Source organism: Dermacentor silvarum, chromosome 2 (genome assembly GCF_013339745.2).
Source record: "Dermacentor silvarum isolate Dsil-2018 chromosome 2, BIME_Dsil_1.4, whole genome shotgun sequence".
NCBI classification, from domain to species: Eukaryota; Metazoa; Arthropoda; class Arachnida; order Ixodida; family Ixodidae; genus Dermacentor; species Dermacentor silvarum.
The window spans coordinates 165,207,093-165,227,300 of record NC_051155.1 but is presented as its reverse complement, the minus strand read 5'-3'; the positions used below and the strand labels follow the sequence as shown (position 1 = coordinate 165,227,300).

At 45.4% G+C, this 20,208-nt stretch overlaps 1 protein-coding gene across 1 annotated transcript in view; it reads left to right on the top strand.

Moving 5' to 3' along the window:
* Window positions 1-4,111: 4,111 nt before the first annotated feature.
* Window positions 4,112-20,208, top strand: part of LOC119441165 (gonadotropin-releasing hormone receptor) — a 91,285-nt gene continuing 75,188 nt past the window's right edge. Inside the window, exon 1 of the mRNA XM_049661832.1 lies at window positions 4,112-4,194. The gene's annotated coding sequence lies outside the window, so the exon portion shown is untranslated. The remainder of the gene's footprint in view (window positions 4,195-20,208) is intronic.

The window sequence follows — 20,208 nt, the reverse complement described above, 5'->3', positions numbered from 1 at the left end:
TGTGACAAACATACGGGGGCTTCATTCCTTGCGCCATGTTTTAAACTAGGTTTAAATTGTTCTGTTTTATGTGTGTTCCCCCCCCCCCCCCCTTGTGAACCCCGCCATTGACCCTTACCCCTGCTTAGGCCATTGAGCCACCCTTTTCAATAAAGTTCATTCTTTCTATATAACTCATCTGCAGGTGTCTTGATAAGATGTGATATTTGTCTACTTGTCGGAATAGTATCTTTCTCATGGTCGACCCCCTTTCTTTATTATTTGTGTAGCACGTTTTGGTAAGAAGTGACCTGGTCCACGCGCATGCGCCGAAGACATTTAAGGGATTCTTCAAACTTCAATAAAATCAGTTGCAAGTGAGCGTATTTCCTGTCTGTGTATGTGTTCGTTTCGTCGGTGTTCTTTGCATTGGTAATTCAGCGCTTTTGTGCTGTGACTTCAGATGTCGTACCATTGACCCCAACAGTTGACGCTTCCATAGTTTACATACGGACTCTTACCTCTCACATACGGGCATGCCAGTGCTCCTTTGAAGTAAACGAGCATACAAATTTCAATGGAAATTTAACACAAGAGATTCGTACAAGGGGCCTATACGCTGACCTTCCTGAAAAGGAAACACCGCGTGCTTTTGAAGTTCTCATTAGATCGAGGTCTTCTTTTCTCTTTTCTTTTTTAGAGGAAAGGGGGGGAAGGGGAGACTCGAAGTTTCTTAAAAAGAAAGTGAAACTGATGGGCTAATTAGCACTCAGCTTTTTTTTTTTTTTTTTGCGAAACTTTTTAAGCCGGCCGTAAAACGGGCGCGTTTCACGGCAAGCCAGCCGCGCCGTAGTCATGGCAACCAGCGACGCCGCATCTGCCTGCCACTGCGTTGCCTATAGCAACCACCTCGCGAAGCGTCGTGCGCAATGTTCGGGAAAGAGAAAGTGAGTGCGCGCGTCGCGCGCTATGCTCGGGAGAGAGAAAGAGAAAATGAGAGCGAGAGAGAGAGAGAAACAAATTCTATCAGCACCAACGAGGCAACGCGCAGAGGTGCTGCCAACGCCAACCATGCTTCTCCATTTTCCCACATTAGCGCCAAACGCTCGCGGCTCACGGTGTGCATGACTGCAGCAGGCGCTTCTGGCGGCGGCTCGGCCGAGCTCCCAACCGCTTCGTGCTACTGCGCATGCACTGTGACATCATGCCGGCGTTTCGTCTGCTGCGCGCCGCCCGTACACTGTGCATAGCTTTAGCCCCACTTCCCCTACATGTGCTCGGACTGCAAGTGCTTCGCGAGGCGTTCCCCGATGCCACGGGCCACGAGGAAATGCTTATAAACTTCGTATAACTTCGCATCACTTGGCATATTACTTCGTATAACTTAGCATCACTTCAGCCATGACCAGCTAGGAACCGATCAGCTCCGCTGTGTCTTTAGCCTTGCGCCACTAGTGTAAGCTACCCCGATTTCTTTTTCTTACGCCATGTTTTATGGGTGTAGGGCCAAAGCCACGTATTGCCCCATGCACGAATACAGAGCAGAACAGCCACCAACATTACGATCACTAAATATGGTTTTAGAAAAGAGCTCGATTAGCGCAGTCACCAGGCGCGAGAAAGGTAAACGCAAAACAAATTTGTAAAATGCGGGCGCCTCGAAAGAAATCGGAAAATCGCAAATATCTCCAATGCTGCCGAAAGAACCCCGCCAAATTTTTTCTTAGAAGTGTTTGGATTGATCTGCGGCTGCCCCAAAACGGCATGCTGTTTCTGTCCTTAAACATGGTTAATCATCAAACTTACTTTTCTGGCATGTGAAAGTTGCGCACTTCAAGGTACTAAAAATAATTGTACATGTTTGGCCGTATTTCTGTCGCACAGGTTGCCTTGCGGTTTCAACGGACACTCGTTAACTCCATAGCGAACTCTTTTGACTCAAAGCTCCTTTCAACTAGACTTTCTTTGAAGTGTCCATGCGTCAATTGAACTTCTGCTTTAAAATAACGGTTAAAAGAGACTTCGAAACGGCTCTGCTTCGGCCGCCGTGACGGCCGAAGCAAGGCCGAAACAAAGCAGATCACTTTTAAGGTTCGGCACAAATTTGTTAAAATTACGATCCTTAGCATTCACCTAGCATTACTTAAGGCTCAGGCGGGACTAACATTTACATTTTGCCTTCTGTTCAAATACAAAACTAGATCCCGATATTTGACGAAACTATTGCAACGCAAGTAAGGTAAACATGAAAAAAAAAATAACACACGCGCGCTACACTGAACATTCATTTATTTCAGTCTGTAAAAGGCCAGAAATAAGCATGCAAAGTAACGCGCTCGAGTACAGGTGCATGGCAGCAAAGAAAACGAATGTTAAAGAATGAGTCGCGTTCCATAATAAAGACACAGAGGTACGGCTCACGCAAGCTCTGCGTCTTTTCCTGATGTGAAAGGCCGCCAAAAGTTTGTGCCATCTGTTCTTCTTTGTGGCCACAGAGCACGGGGTTGCTTGTTAGATACCCGGCCGTGGCGCGCGTATCCAAATGAGACTCAATACAAAAGTTGCTCGTGTGTCGGTAGTGCTTACATATAGAGAGAAGGGCGAACGAAAGACACGGAAGAAAATAGTAAGAGAAAATACACTGTTGGTGTCGTCGACGTAGTGAAAGTTCTCTGCTCTATCTGACAGATGGTCGCTCAGTCCAGGGGGTCAAGTTAATCCACTTGGACTCCCTCATGAGGCGTCCCTCATAAATTACTGGACAGTTTCGGGATGTTAAGCCACACCATTTCTTCTTTCCTTCTGTTTTCTTTCTTCCTTTTTTTTAGATTTGCGTCTATTTTTGTGTCTTGTGTATTTGAGCTTCAATGGCCTCCTTAGGTATCTTATTTTTGTCATCTAAATGAAGATAAGCGAGAGAGATTAAGTCACCTGCAGTGGTGGCGGCTACACCTCTTCACCCAACGGCAATAACGTGAAAAATATTGAAAAATATAAGTTACGTCATAGATACGGACAATCTTGAGCGAAGCTCAAGATTGTCCGTATCTATGACGGTACTACAAAGACATGACTATGACTGTGACTATGACTACAAGACATCTATGACTGTGACTATGACTACAAGACTATGACTACAAGACATCTATGACTGGAACATACAAAGACCAGAGAATAAGGCAGGTTGCACCGCGCACAATTACCGAGTCCCGACCCATAACCTGTGCCGATTACTGCGCGAGCGTACACGATGCGTCCTAAGATGAAGAGGCGCCCAGGTGAAGAAAAATACGCATATAACACAAGGCACGCACAGATACATAATAGTTCAACGCGTGCGTCATCAGAGATGGCACACGAAGATCGGGATGACATGCATATTAAAAACAAAGCCTTTCTTGTGTGCGTGCGTGTGTGTGTGTGTGTGTGCGTGCGTGCGTGCGTGCGTGCGTGTGTGTGTGTGTGTGTGTGGTGTGTGTGTGTGTGCGTGCGTGCGTGCGTGCGTGCGTGCGTGCGTGCGTGTGTGTGTGTGTGTGTGTGTGTGTGTGTGTGTGGTGTGTGTGTGTGTGTGTGTGTGTGTGTGGTGTGTGTGTGTGTGTGTGTGTGTGTGTGTGTGTGTGTGTGTGTGTGTGTGTGTGTGTGTGTGTGTGTGTGTGTGTGTGTGTGTGTGTGTGTGTGTGTGTGTGTGTGTGTGGTGTGTGTGTGTGTGTGGTGTGTGTGTGTGTGTGTGTGTGCGTGTGCTGTGTGGCGTGCACCTTGCCCAGCCACAAGTTCATTTTTAGGCCATTACGTCCTTATTCTCATGCATTCGATGATTCCGTGAAAGTCGCCTATACGCCGCGGCTGGAGTCAACCAGATGGATGGCTCCTGACGCGGCAAAGCGGGCAATGAGATCTCGAATGCTGATACCGTAAAACAAGAAGCGCACGAGCGTCGTCGTGCCGAAGTTGAACACCACCTCGCGACTGTCGCCGAAACGAGAAACAGCGAGTATTAGTTCGGAGGTGGGGGGGGGGTGGGAAGAGGAGGAGAACAGGAGAGGCGGCGGCGAAAGCCGGCGGGTGGCGGCCCCTGTCGTGTGGCTTTGCCACGTCGCGTGCGTGTTGTGCCGTGGGGCCCGCACGTGCCGCGCGCCGGCATCAGTCGGTCGCGGTCCGCGTTCGGCGCATGACGTCTCCGTTTGGATTACGTGCTCGCCCGCCGCTCGGTTGCCGGTGAGTTTGGCCGCGTGATGAGACGGGCAACTACCACCGTCTGGTATCAGTGCTATATACTCTGTACGCAGAGAAAGAACGTGCTTTAGTTAAGATGACACGTATTTTTATAGCCCTACGTGAATGGCTTTATTTGCCCGAATTAGTCTAACCTAAGCCCCGAGTGCAAAACTTTAACCGAAACAACAGCTCTCTGTGCTTGCTATGAATCTGGTGGCTTAAGTTCTTACTGATTTCTTTTGTTTCTTTCCGTTTGTTTGCATTTTTGTTTATTACAACTCAAGCCAGGAGAACATAGAACTTTTCACCGTAAACATAAGGTGCCTGCTTTCGAGTCCACTTCTTATGCCGGGCTATTTCGCAGACTGCGATTTCAGGTCCTTCGAAAACAACGCACCAGGTTTGGTCGTATGCTGCCAGCAAAATAGTAGATGGGCTTCTTTCTTTTACTTATTCTAGCTCATATGCTGCTGACTAGAAACAGAAAAGAAAAAAAAAATAAGCGGGGCGGGGCGGGAGAGATGTTTATTCCCGATCGTGTGACAGACACGAGTGGTATAGTTACATGCTTCTTGTTCATTAGCTTCAACAATACAAACAGCTTGCGCACCATAGCTATGCACCAACTCGCCTAACGCACTACCTTGCTAAAACAGCTTACAGATTGTAGGTTGGGTTTGATATAAGCTTTCCGGCAAATAACTCATGTTGCCATGACGCGCACGCTGATACCTTGAACACACGAAATGACTCTGCTTTGTTGAAAAAAGAAAGGACAACTTTCTGACAACTCATAAGTAATGGAAACTTCAAGATTTATTACAACACAAAATTATACCAGGAAGCTTATTTTCCGTGCAGGTAAATACCATTCTGGATCTTTCTGCTCTGACGTACATATCAATGTGAAAAATCAAAATTACCCATTACACTGGAAAGGCTGATTATGTTTTAAAGAAAAACATTCAGCCGGAACATATTGGTAGGGCCACATGATATATTAGGACACATGACAAGTTCACCTCAACTTTTTCATGGTTTTAAAACTTGCTCAGGCAAGTGTGCGGTCATGAATTCTCGGTCTACAATGTGAAATGCTCCGTTTATTGCTTGCATTTCTCGTTCCATTATATAGTCGGCGGTGCCTAGACGTGCAGCTGGACATTTCTGTGCTTTCTTCACCTGAACAAACAGTCACTAAAAATTTTCCTTGTGACACATCATTTAGTACTTCGAACTCGAGTACACTGACAATGGAACAACGAAGCAAAAACATTCAATAATGTAGCTGCAATTTTGTTCGTGTGACTGTTTATAATAAGCATCAAACTGCGTACATTAGTCAGTTCTTGTTATATCCAATACAATTGTTCCCGGTTGAAATCTATTCGCTCCATTTATTCAGAAGGCACATGACATGCGAGATAAACAATAACAAATGTTGCTATGTTCGACATTATGTGACAAAAAAAAAATCTAAAATAAGAAGACAGCACGTTACATGTGATAGCACTGGGTGTCTCCGAAAATGAGCGCTGCCCGCGGAGAGTTCGACGCTCGCCCATCGTTTCTTCTGACCTTAATGAATACACATTGTGCACAAATGATGTTGGTTTGCTGTATTACAATGATTACGGAAAAGGGGACTGTAGAAAACTTCTGATGGTCGCACCATAACTGTTTAACTACTGATACCTAAATAGCAGACAGCAGAGAAGGTTGAGGTTACTGAGATGGAAGAACGTGAGGGAGGCATGGGAATCTAGAACAGATATGAGGAAAAATATTTACCACCATAACCTCTTTCGGCCCGAAGACCGTTAAGGTATGTCATCCCTTATCGAGTCGACTGTTATTATAGCAGTTCTTATTACTAGTTCTTATGTTACCAACGTGGAAAAAAGGGGGGAAAAGCGTTATTTGCCTGACTGCCACGGCTAGGTGCCGAAAGCAGAATCTCTACGTACATGGGAAAAGTAACCAATTCATGATTGCAGGAGTAGCGCTAAACTGACACGAGACGAAAGATAGACGCAATACGACGGACAAAACGTGGGTTATTTCTGACTATTGCAGTGCCATTCAGCTCAATTATTTTTTTTTTCCTTTTACCCGATTTTCCTAGATAGGACTAGCGCGTGGTGAGCACGGCGCACTTATAAACGTATTCCTAATAAAATCATGTCAGCTGAAATTCAGCACTTTCTTCGTAGTATTTTGTCTTTCTTTGGTCCCGTGTGAGTTTATAATAGCGCTACCCCTGCAACCATGAACAGCTATACCAACTCGACCAGTTTACTATTCTTCTTGACCCATTCCTTGTGTGTTTTTTTTTGTGTTTTTTTTTCCATAAAACTTGCATTTCTTTGCGTAGACACAAGCAAAACTGTGATCCGTCATGTGGTAGGTTCGTATCTTAGTCCCAAATTCGGGATTTATTTCTCTCATCTCACGGTAATCAAAACGCACTTCAGGGAGCTTTATGATCGTCTGTGACGACGGAACGGTCTATGTCAAATTTTATTTAATGTTTGCGTCAGCTCAATAAAAAAATACAAATAAACCAAGTGCATACAGTTCCGGATACATCTTATTTTATCTTCTGGATCAAAAAATTTATAAGTGGTTCCGATTTAATATCGAAGAGGTGCGAACGTAACGTCAAATACAATGTACAAAGGGACGCGCGAGGAAAAAACAGACCGCTACTAAGGGAAAGTTTTCACTTAGCTTTGTGACACATCGCGGGGTCACCACGCGCCGTCACAGTTGTCAGCGACCGTAGAGCAACCGACTGCTTCATAAAGTGAGCCGTTTTTCGTGGGCGTAAGTGGCCGCGTGGCCAGGCGAATGCCTCGGCGCTATCGGGCGGGTTAGCAGACCATGCGCTCGGGAGCAGCTTAAGAGTTGATTCCGCAATATCGCGAGCGCATTGCGCCACATAAGAGCAAGTGTCAGAGGGTCTCCTACCGCGTACCACAGTCCTTGCAGGAGTTCGTATCGAGGCGGCGGAAAGGAGGCGGAGGAGGAGGTGGGTTGCTAGTTGTAGGCGGGCCCAGCCCGTGCCGGCAATTGCTCCACCCGAGGGCCACTGATCAAGTGCGGTGGAATCTGAAGCCCGTCGCAATAGCGGATACAGGGGAAAGGCTATCCGTGAGGACGGCGGTGTGCAATTGGGACGCAATATGCTGCGAGCCATCCATCCCACTTCGGGCCTTTTAACCCGCCCACACACGTCACCATTCGCACCCCGGTTCTGCATCGCGAAGTAATTTGAGGACGAGCCGGAACACGTCCCTCCTAATAAATAGCCATTTAGGAGGGACGCGCGATTTTGCTCGCGGGAGCAAAATGCCACTTGTACTTGCGTGCGGAGCCATTCTACGCTGGAGTCCATCCATTGACGCTTCGCGTTGTGTTTCAATTCGGGGCAGACTCGGATTGACGCCTTGTGAAGTCTGCGTATGCAGTCCGAATGCAATCTTGAAAGCAGGGTGGAGGTGATAGCTGTTACGCTGTCGCGCTCACGCCTCCAAAGGAAAAGGTGATTGCGTCGAGTTTGCAAATTTAGACATTCCTTGCAAATTTTTAAGATTACGTTCTTCACACTTTTACCAAACATGCCTAAGGAAATCACCAGTACATACACTACGTCTCATACTTAGCAAGCAAATCGGGAAACGACCGAAATATTGTGCTCGTTGTAATTTAATATCACTCGGCACGTTCCTTACTGAACTGGCTTTTGACCTGCGTCGTCGTGTAATGAATAATGTATTGATATAAATAAATCTATGACGTCGTAAGAGTTGCGGTTGCGTCAAACAACATATCATTTGTATGCCGTGAGCTCGACATAGTTGTAGGTTTTGGTCGCGAACGCAGGCGGTGTGCTGCAGAAGCTGCGCATTTCATTCCGCTCACTTTTTCATTGTTAATACGGTCCCGTGGTAGTGACGGTGAAGAACCACAGTGGTACAATGCAAGTCACGAAAATAACTGTTTAATGGGCGAACCTGTGCCCGGCTAAACAAGTAGCACAATGATACGGCAAGCCCACTCATCGAAATCTCATCGGCGGGTCAAGCACGTCGACTTTTATACATGATTCATCGAAGGTTCCAGCGTAATCGCTGGTGCTAGCGTACCCTCCAGAAAATATGGCTATATTCACGTCGCGCATACCATCTGATTACACAAGATCCATTGAAAACAAAGACAACAGATAGACTGAACGATAACGTTCGAGTAAGTTCGAAATCATGCAGGCGCATCTTGCGTTAAGCGATAACATTAAGCTGTTAGCGAGCGCAATGCGGTCCCGTGTCAATACGTTCACACCTACGACAATTTCTACGCGACACTCGCCTCATATATTGGGACTGTAACGTATGAAGTGTAGAGAATTTTAGTACTTCGCCATGACGATACGTACGCAGCACGCAAGCGCTTCGCAGAACATGCAGCCCGTGCCATCACGGGGCTCTTAACAGTAGCAGTTTCTTCAGAAAGGCAGAGCATCGATTGCGATAGCAAATTAGTAGACAGCTATGCGAAGTAAGGATAGTAGCTTTATCGGCGCGATAAACTTGTGAATATTCGCTTGCTAACTAAATTAACAAGCATGGTGTCACGCGCACTCAAGCAAACATGAACACATCTCACTCGATGACCGCGGAAACTCGCTGTCGAAACGCTGGAGTAAGGAAGCGCGACAGCAGCAGCGAGCTGATCGACCTTCGTGATGGCTCTTGCTTCAACGCCAACTAAGCGGCGAAAACACAGCGCACGGAGGACTTAGTCCTCGTCGCAGATCGCTTGCAAGGTAGGGCGCGCCATACGCACCAGTCCCCCACCCCCGCTCCTCTGCCCCCGGTACCTTGACAGATGGCGGAAGACGACGGAAGGCTGCGCGCTTGCTCCCCGCTTCCCTCCCTCGCGCGCTCGAGATTGATCTGCCATCGTCGACTCACCCTCGCACGCTTTCACTCGCACATACAGCATAAGGCGCGGGGGGACAATGTTATCGCCCTTGGACGTTATACGGAACATCACGGCGACGGCGACGGCATGCAGAAATGCGCCTGGAATGTCCATATAGATGGTATCGCAATAAAAGCACATTGGAGTGCTTACGTACGTAAACTTACGTACGTATACCTGATGCGCCATCGGGAAGATAAAAATAAAAGCGCCTGTTATCTATACAGCCAAGCCAAGACTTCACGTAGCAAAGCCAGACCGTAGGCCATCAAAATATAGAGGCTTCTGGGGGTTGCCTTTGACGCCGCCATTTTGCGAAAATAAAGAGTATCGCGCTGACCCGAACAAACGAGAACTAAGAGCGCAGCATGCCGAGCACTACCCCCCCCCCCCCCCCCCCCTGTAAGCGCGCAAGAATCGGATGCGTTCGTACGCGGTGGTCGCGTGAGCATTACATACCGTTCGTGTTACGTTCTACACATGCGCACTATGCAAAATGTAGCGCTCTTACGTACAGAGTACTAAAACTGTCTAATGTTATGCGAAATTCCATAGCTTATTCCTATTTATTGCTTTAATGTGCCGCACACCAATTTTTGTGGCGAATGTCAGGTATTGTGCGAAATGTTGCTCGAAGTTCCGAAGCGTTGCATGCCTGCTAGGCATAAAACTGAGTGTGTAGATACCGTACTCACTATGTGTAAAGTTTCGATTTGGAAACTATATTCACCAGCCTGTGCAAATTTATTTTTCGAAATTGCCCCTGAAATCACCCAACACTGGACGGTGAAAGAAAACGGAAGCGGTAAAGGCGTGGATGGCCTCTTATAGGCTGGCACTGGATTGAAACGGTTCAGCGAGCTCTGAAAAAAATTAAGTTGAGCTGCATTAGTAAATTACGCTGCTAAAGTGCCGTGACAGGGGGCTTGATAAGCCAGAGAAGACGCAAAAAAAAAAAAAAAGGATGACGTGACGTGACGCAGCCGTGATTTTTCCACACCAGCTAGTTGGGATGTCATAAATTTAGTAAACGTCTTCCCGGTCCTAGGTAATGTTTTAGATGTTAAATTAATCACATTAAATTATAAAAGAGCCGAAGCATGAAGTTTGCAAGTTTCAGAAATTTTTGCTTATCACGGCCGAAATACAAAAAAAAAATACCTTGAAATGCTTGACGCCAGACTGACGTCAAACATTTTTTTGTGTTTCGCTGCTACATTAACAGCGAAACACACACACACTGCAAAGGTCTGCCACGCACGAACTCCTGCTGCACGATAAAGTTATTTTGCCGTAGTACTCGCGCAGGTTTTCTACCCGCCACGGCAATATGGGGAAGGGAGTGGGCGGAAACACGCGTAAATAATGGTGGGTCTAAAGGCCCTTGGTTCTATTGTTGATTTCAACACTGAAGTTTTGAGATAGCCGGACACTGATCTCGCGCGAACACAAACAACTCAATCATGGGTAACCCAGAGGAAAGTGTGTTGTGTCACTTGATAGATCCGAGAGCGCCCCGCTTACATTCCATCTGCCGTATTGTTTATTTTCTATTCTTCTTCTTTTTTTGTCACTACTCCGGGTAACGTATTTTCTGCGTGTAATTTCCCCAACGGGCTGACACGGGCTATTCGGAACCACTCACACATACAATTCTTGCTCAAACGACCACGATAGCGGTTCTATCAAACAGGGTAATAATATAGGACTTTACCTGAACGGTATTACGGTTACTCTCTTAAAGGCCGGTTATAAACATCAATATACTAGATTTTGAACGAGCGATTGCACAAATAAAATGTGCATGCGATGAAAACAAAATAAGGAAAGCTCAGCAGTCTTATGCGACCTTGCAGAATACCAAACCCTACCTACATCGACGCTGTTGTTTGCTTTGAAACCCCTGTATTAGTAACTTTTACTGCCGGTAACGAAACATTAATTACAGATGACTCAGAATATCGCCTCCATTTCTAGGTAGATTACATATGGTGCCACATTTGGTTGTCTCCGGATACCGGGAAATGAAATGCGTGTAACGCTTGTACAACGCTTGCGAGTGCACCAGTATGCTTACACCAGTATGCTAACACCAGTTAGCACCAGTATGCTAACTTGAAGAACTGTAATTCTACAACGATCGTTAAACTTTGCACAAGCATCAACTATGATATGCCCCTTATTTGTGTGAAAGATAAACCAGGTACCCCATTATGTTCCGCGAGAACACTAGAGAAGCTTGCTACGCGTTTAGCGTAACGCGTGCCAAGTCCGTTATTAACCAACCAAGTATAAAATCTGGCGGGCATATCCCACCTGACGTATCTTTTAATCTCTGATGGATATGAATTCGATGCGAAATTCAGTTTTCCCAGCAGACTGAGAAAATATTTATACAACGACGTATGACGCCGTTAACACCATTGACTTCAGCGGCGTATAACGCCGCTAAGTATTTTAATTATTTTATTGACGCTCTTTAAACTTTGCTAGCACATCACCCATAACATTTCCCCTAATTACTTTAGGTATAAACTTCGTGCCACTTTCATTTCTTCGAGGACGTTCTCAAATGCTTCTAGAAGTAATTTCACACAATAGCTTCACATGACTAACACAAATTAAATTGGTCACACATCGGCCCATAACGTGCCGCCCAATCTCTAGGCAAGTTCAGTATATTGGTGCCACGTTTATTTTTCCCAACGCTGAGACAAAGAATTTGGTTCGTACGACTCTTTTTAAGCGGGAGCACACGGGTATTTTGTTAACATTTCCAAAGCTCCTAAAAACGCACGTACTCTGATCTTTCAGTGCACATCGGCCACAGCAGGCCCACCGTTCTCTTCAAGTATGAAGCCTCTGCCGCATTTAGTATTTCGATAACCCTGGGGGACATGTTTACATGCTTCATGTAATGTCTCTTAACAGGGAAAAAGCAAGTGCTGAGCAGTTTTCATGTCACCTCTAATTCACCCCGCAGTTCATTAGCTCCCTTTCATTTATTCCAGGACGTTCTGAAACGCTTTTAAAAGCAAGTTTTTAAACTGCTTTTAAAAGCAACGTCTGAAACGCTTTTAAAAGCAACACAGATTAAATTGGTCATACATCGACCCATAACATGCCGCCCACTCTCTAGGCCGCTAACCCGATTCCTTTCAAACTTAAGCACACTGCGTCATTTACTATTTCCAGGAAACGCCAAAAGCATACGTATCTGGTGTTGCCAAAGGGACGATTTGAGACTTCTTCCTGTCCCCTGTCATGCTAAATGTAGTTCGAGGCATGGAACTTTGAATAATCCGGCATATAGCTCCTGAGCATAACCCCGGGGGTCCACAAGAAATCCCCAACAAACTGGAAATACAGGGATTTTGCTATAACAATGGTTCATTGCAAGTATGCGGCGGGGAGCAAATAAGCAACATTACGAGGCTACGGTGTGTTAGCTCATGGCCATCAAGCGTTGTTGCCGCCACTACGCAATGTGAGTATCTCATCTTTCTGTTCAAAATAGATTTTCTGCTTGATTTCGAGCTGTGCCCTAAATCCGGAGCTGTGGCAATAGACGGTGCTTCAATATTAGGCACTGCTCGTCTAATCATAGTAGGATCGCCACATCTAATGGCAACACGAATAAGTAGTTTAACTTATTTGATGAACATCGTGGGTTTCCTTTTAACGCGATAGCGGGAAGGGCCCCGTGTCGCAGAAAATGCGGCGTCGGCGTCGGTGTGGGCGCGGGCGTGCCAGCGTCGTTGGCGGAAATAATCATCCCGAACCACCACGACCGCGCAGGCCCTCCGCGTGGCGCAAGGCGTCAGTGAACAAAATTGAATTTCTCAAAGTAAACTCCGTCAGAAAAATTGTAAAGTATGACTTAACCACAACCTACAGACGTGATAGCGTCGGATTGGAATTTAAGTATACGAGAAAACATAATTCAGTTGCCGGGAAGCCTGATAAGCAGGCAGGGATCTTTGAATGCTATCGCGTTCCACTCTTAAAGGCGAAGGTTAAGCGTCCTCCAATGTTTTTTTCGGTTTCCAGCTCTCTGTTCGTCATTCATCGCTCTGCTTCACATAGATTCAAGCATGTGTGTTTTACCTGCATATTTTTTTTTTCAATCGCACATTTTGTCAAACATTCTCCAACGCCACTAACCTTTATAGCGCTCGCCCTCAGACGCAACGGTCTTGTCCTGCCATGTTTTTTTTTTTTTTTTAATACTGTTCAGCCACTTTTTCCAAATTAAGGCACTCAGTGCTAGCGCTGTTTTATTCGTTATCTCTTCGACATTTTGAATAGACTTCTCTCTTAAGTCTCGTTTCAATCCTCGAGATAATTCGCGAGGGGCAAAATATCGGGAGTAGGGAGGCTGAGATAGCGCTGTCCTCACATTCTTGTCAGGAAGCGCAGCTCGCACAGCGCAGTGTGGGCCGGAGCTTTGTCGCCGAACACGTGCCACTCGCCTGAGCTCCACAGATCAGAGTATTTTCGTTTGAACTGCATCGCGCAACCACTTGCGCATTGCCACGTAAGAATGCTGGTTGAATGTCTGACCTTGCGATACCGATTTAAATTGAACGCGTTCACGGCGCGGCACACGCAGCGCAGTCACAGAGTAAGCTGGGCGACCGGCTCCATAGGAGCTCTCTTTTGGGCAGCACGCTCTAGAAGGTCTTCGCGGCCAAGTCCATTTGCATCGTTTTCACGAGTACGAACTGAACTGTCCGCCGCGCATCGACGGTGAGCTGCTCTCCGCGGTCTGCTGTCCGAAGCAGCAGCAGACCGCCCACAGCGGTCTGCTGCTGCGTGCGGTCTGCAGATGTCACATCCCTTGACACGTCACATCCCTTGACGCGGCGCACATGTCACATTTCTTGACACGTGGCACGATAGAGTAATGCTGCTGCTGCTGATGATGATGATTTATTGGCCTCCCCTTTGAAACGGGCGGCTAGCACGGTCGCGGTGGTTCGGGATCATTATTTCTGCCAACGACGCTTGCACGCCCGCGCCCACACCGACGCCGACGCCGCATTTTCTTCGACACGAGGCCCTTAACGCTATCACGTTAAAAAGAAACCCACCATGTTTATCAAATAAGTTAAACTACTTATTCGTGTTGCCATTAAGTGTGGCGATCCTCAAAACTTCTCTCTTCTCTATCTACCTTGTACCGCCACCTATACCTGTAACGGATCTGGTAGTATCAATCTCTTCTCTGCTTTTTTTTCCCACCAGTACCCTAAATGTCTCTTGCTTATCTCAACTGCTGACTGATTGATGTTTCCGTCCACTTCAAATCCAAGCGCTTCTGGAAGGTGTATGTTACGTACGGTTCTCACTGGGTGAATCCCTTCGTATTCCATTAGCATGTGCTGAATGGTCTCCACGATTTTGCTGCAGCATACACATGCGTCATCTAGTTCCGAATATTTGTTCCGGTATGTTTTTGACCTTAGGCAACCGGCTCGAGCCTCAAATAGCAAGGCACTGTCTTTTGTGTTATCGTAAAAATTTCCCCTTCTAATTCCTTTCTTTTCATTCTTGTAAATCTCCATGGTCGTTTTTGTTTACATTCTTTGCGTCCAATTCACTGCCTCCGTTTCTCTCACTTTCTTTCTGGTGGCTCTTGGTTATCTATTTACATTTTCAATTACCCCATACTTGGTTGCCAACTTCCTTGACCTCTTCTCCTATTTTGTGTCCCCGATTTTCAGGTATGGATACTTATGCACTTTAGCCAGCCATTTATTTTCATTCATGTTCCTGATTATTTCCTCAAAACTAAATTTGCTATGCGCTTCCCTGACTTCAAACGAGGCCCAACCTATCTCACCCTGCACTGCCTTATTTGTGGTTTTGCCGTAGTTTCCCGAAGCCAACCAGCTTACCGATCTTTGGTTAACTTCCACCCCGACAATATATCCAATTTTAAGCGCAGAATGGCATTTGCGAACGTTAGCGCTGGCACCATTATTCCGTTCCAGATTCCATGCACCACTTCATATTTATTGTGGCCCAAAGTGCTCTATGATTCATTATTGCTGCGTTCCGCTTTTTCTTTATTTTCATATTATCTTGGTGGGTGCTTGAGTAAGTGTTTCCTTCGTTTACGTATACGCTGAGGTATTTATATTGCTTGACTTCGGGTATGACCTGTTGAATTTACACCACGTAATCGCTCGTCTCTTGATTAAACGTCATAATTTCCGATTTCTCTGTGCTAAGCTTACGGCCGAGATTTGTCGCTGTGTTGCCACACATATTCGCTAGTGTCTGTAAATATCTTCCATTGCCCGTTATTAGCACTATGTTCTCCGCATACATCAGTCCGGGGACCTTCCGTAGCACGATTTGTCCGTTACGCACGTATATGATAAATCAGACCCTAATTCACTGTTTTCCAGTCGTCTTTCTATGCCCTTAACATAAAGCGTTAACAGCAATGGGGATAGATAGGACGTCCTTGCTTCAGTCCTTGGCTAATTCCCACCACTTCATTACATTTTCGGCCTTTCCATACAACTTGTACTCGACTGTCTCTATATATCTCCCTCAGCAGTTCCATGAAATCTCTCATATGTGTCTCCGTGCTTGAGAATATCCCAAAACAATTCGCTGACAACGTTGTCGTAGGCTCTCTTGTCTAGAAATGCTATCCATAAAGGTCTATTTTGAGCTACTGGAATCTCTATGCACGGAGTTAGTACAAAAACATTATCCTCTAAGCGTCTGCCCGGTCTGAACCCATTCTGTAGTTACCCCAGTACATCATTTTTCTCCACCCACTTTGACAGTTCTAATTTTGTGGCTTTCATTTCCATTCTATATTTCACCGACGTTACCGTAACTTGACTGTACAAGCTCGTCGTATCCTTATTACGTTTGCCTTTGCAGATGAGGTTCGTCTTGTTTTCACGCCGTCCAACTGGGATTTTCTTCGTTTTAATCAATTGCTCAGTGGCATTAGTCAGCAGTGCCTCGCACTTTGTACCGATGTTTTTGATTAGCTGTATTGGAATTTCGTAGGGTCCTTAGACGGTCTTATTATGGATATTTTCTTCAGCTGTTTTCTAGTAAAAGATTTCTATTTAAATTTTGATCTCTCAGGTTTCTCTGTTGTTGCTGGATCTGTTTGGGTCTGAACTACGCTTTCTTTTGTGCCGAAGGTATCCCCAATAACATCTCTGATGTACCGCAGCGCATAATCTCCTTCGCAAATGGCACCATCTTCATCCCTTATAGCCGTTTGCAAATTTCTGGTTGGAGCTCCGCATGCTCTTAAATCGTTCCAGAATCTTTCTGGTTCGTCTTTGTATTTCCTTATTTTTTTTTTGCAAATATTATGCACCCAACATTCCCTTTCGCGTTTAATTTTCTCTTCCACGAGCTCACTCGCCATCTTTTTCTTTTCTCGGTATCTGTTCCATCGAATGAGCACCTCTTCTTCGTGTAATCCAAACTTTTTGTCTTCTCGATGATCCCTAGAAGCCTGCTTACGCTTTTCTATAGCTTGCCTTATTTTCTTGTTCCACCACTGAAGCGGTTGTGAAGCGGTCCACCGGCTCTTTGTGTAGTACGCGTTCGCAGCCGCTCGCGTTGGTGTTAACTTATACGCTCGTATACCTTCTGCTGCATTAGAGAATCTTGACGTTACTTTTGAGTTCGTCTACGTAAAATGTATTTAGGATCCTACGGAAACAACCAACCAGGATTCGGAGGTATCTCAGCTTTATAAAATTTAGCGTATCCGCAGTATAGTTGAGCTGAAATATTGTCCTCGGAAACATGCACGCCAGGCCATCAGGAAAACTTTGAAGTTCGCTCAACTGGGGGCGAAGTAAAAGTTAGCGCCGCGTTAATCTTCACTCTGGGAGTGCAAGCACGCAGTTGCTAACCAAAATTGCCAGCCAGTACCTCTTCCGAACAGCTGTTTCTTTTCTTGTTATTTTTCTTCCTTTTTCTCCTTTTTTTTTCCCTTTGCAAGTTCATCTCTTCCATGCAAATTATTGCTATCAAGCAAATGCGCCTTCAGAAGAACTGAGCCGTAATTTGATTTCTTTCTCAAGCAGCCAAAGTACAGCAGTGCCGAGACGAGCCAGTGACTTCCTGTCATAATGGACCCTCCGGTGCAAATGAAGGCCGGCCATTCTTAGAGCGAGGATCGTTATAAAGTGAAGGATGTAGTGTGCGTGCCCAACTCTTACTGTTCCTGCTTTACGTTCCTTTTTTTTTTTTTTTTACGCAGAGTTCTTGTACTTGTCGTTCAACGGGAACACGGCCAATGAAAGCAACTAAACTATGAACGACAGCCGGAAGCAGGCTTAGCGGTACCGCGCACACAAAGCTCTGACTGCAGAAGATTTCACGAGCTGATAGTCCGCAATGCACTTGTGGCCACGTGAATGCGACACGACACACAAAGACAATATTTAATACGTGAGTTAATGGCACTGGACCGCAGTCTTTCCATGCAGCTTCAAGAAGATCCTAGGTCCACGAACAACCGATTCTTTGCAAAGGCGAGCGTTAATAGCGCTTCGGAGATTCCTGGAAACTAGCGATATTCTGGGAAAATATTGATTAGAGTATATATGATATATTGGAAGTTCAGTGTATGTGTTTATTTTGGCCGGAATTTCTTCCTTTCTGTGCCTAACTTCATGTGCCTTCGCGTGAACTTATTCCATGTTTTCTTACGAGCCGTGACTTAAGTGGTGACTCGACTTTGTGTTTCTTTGTTGTTGTCTTATGCCTTCTTTTTTTTCTAGTAATCTTTCTATTTTTTTTTAAGTGGCTTGACTTTGAGACTGAGGGTTTGCTTAGTTTTATGCGTTGCCTTTAGGTATGAGTGTGATTTTGGGATTTTTTATGTTTGTGGCTTTTCTTATATGTATTTCTAGGTGCAAAAGAGTAGCAGGCGCCACATAAATGCGCCAACATCTCCTAAACCTCATATCATCATCATCATCAGCCTATATTTTATGTCCACTGCAGGACGAAGGCCTCTCCCTGCGATCTCCAATTAACCCTGTCTTGCGCTAGCTGATTCCCCAACTTGCGCCTGCAAATTTCCTAATTTCATCGCCCCCACCTAGTTTTCTGGCGTCCTCGACTGCGCTTCTCTTCCCTTGGCACTCAGTCTGTAACTATAATGGTCCACCGGTTATCTACCCTTCGCATTACATGGGATGCCAAGCTAGCTCCATTTCTCTCTCTGAATGTCAACTAGAATATCGGCTATCCCCGTTGGCTCTCTGATCCACACCACTCTCTTCCTGTCTCTTAACGTCATGCCTAACATTTTTCGTTCCATCGCTCTTTGTGCGCTCCTCAATTTGTTCTCGAGCGTCTAATGTTAACCTCCAAGTTTCTACCCCATATGTTAGCACCGGTAGAATGCAATGATTGTGCACTTTTCTTTTCAACGGCAGTGGTAAGCTCCCGGTCAGGATTTGGCAATGCCTGCCGTATGCAGTCCAACCCAATTTTATTCTTGTGTAAATTTCCTTCTCATGATCAGGGTCCCCTGTGAGTGATTGACCTAGATAAACCTACTCGTTTACAGACTCTAGGCGCTGACTGGCAATCCTGAATCCTTCTCCTCTTGCCAGGCTATTGAACATTATCTTTGTCTTCTGCATATTCATCTTCAACCCCATTCTTACACTTTCTTTTAACCTCATACATCAAAAGAAAGAAGAAGAAACGATAGCACGCTCACCACAGTAACTCAGAAGCGATTACATGCTCCTGCGGGGCAGAATGTCCCGGGTTCAATTCCCGGCACCTGCTTTCAGGTTATAATAGAAACGGAACGCAAACACATCGCACACGGTGATTCAGATGCATGTTGAGTAACGCCAGCTGGCCAAAATATAATTCTGGGCCCCCACCTATATATACGCGCACTTTCTCACAAGGCCGTGCATTGCTTTGTGGCGCGAAACCCGCCAATTTAAGCTTAAAACGATCACGTGGTGGGGAGTGACAGCGGCTGTTGCGCAACGTCAAATTCTTAGATTTCTTCATAGCGGGAAGTATAAGCACTCAAGTAAGTTCTATGAGTGAGCACGCGTAAATATAAAAATATACGAGGATGAGTGTGTGTGTGTGTGTTTTAGACGATACATTATGTTTAAAAATCATCTGTGCCAGATAGCGTAATTGTAATTCTTTAGCTGTATTTCCCGCAGCGGGGGACATTATGCTCGCACCAAAAAGTGAAATGCATCATCGGGTAGTTAACAAAACATCACTACTTCTGTTTTTAATAGTTTGCTTTGTGGCACATACTCCAATTTGCGAATTGTATCCTCAGAGCTTGCAATGCGTATCTACTTGGAGCAACTTCTAAAGACAACATGGGTTTTGACATATACGCCGTGAAGGTATTCGTAAAAATAGGCTTTTGTTCCACTTACTTTTTAATTTAAAAAAGGCCGTTTTATGCATTGAAACAAAAAAGCAACTGGAACATGCATTTCGTCGCATATTTTGGGAATGAATATCTCGAAACCGGGGTCATCCTGAAAATTCGTTCCAATTTGGATATGTCTTGCGAACTGGCCGGCTGTGCCAATATGTGCCGTATACTAACAATAATTAAAAAGTCAGTTAGTGAGTTTTGTTTACTTAGTCGGTTATGCATTTCGATTTCTCGTGTAAGTAATGTTCGCCTCTTTGAGTATTCCAGCTCTATGACTAAAAGAAGGCGATGCGCCACAGGCGATATTTAAGACTTTTGTATGGTCTTAAAAAAATGCACCCGGTACAAGTAGAGAAAGTGTTTTTTTTTTGTGTGTGTGTGTGTGTGTGCAAAGGTAAATGGACTCTACGGCAGGCAATAGTGGAAATGAAAATAAATGACAACTGAAATAAGTACGCCAACGCGAACTCTTAGGTCGAGATCCGTAAACTATACTTCCGGCGTGGTTACTATTTTGTCTAGGCAGGTGGAAATAAGGTAATAAGTTTAAAACGCTTCAGGTACCAGACACTTAAATGAAGCCTCGCGATTAC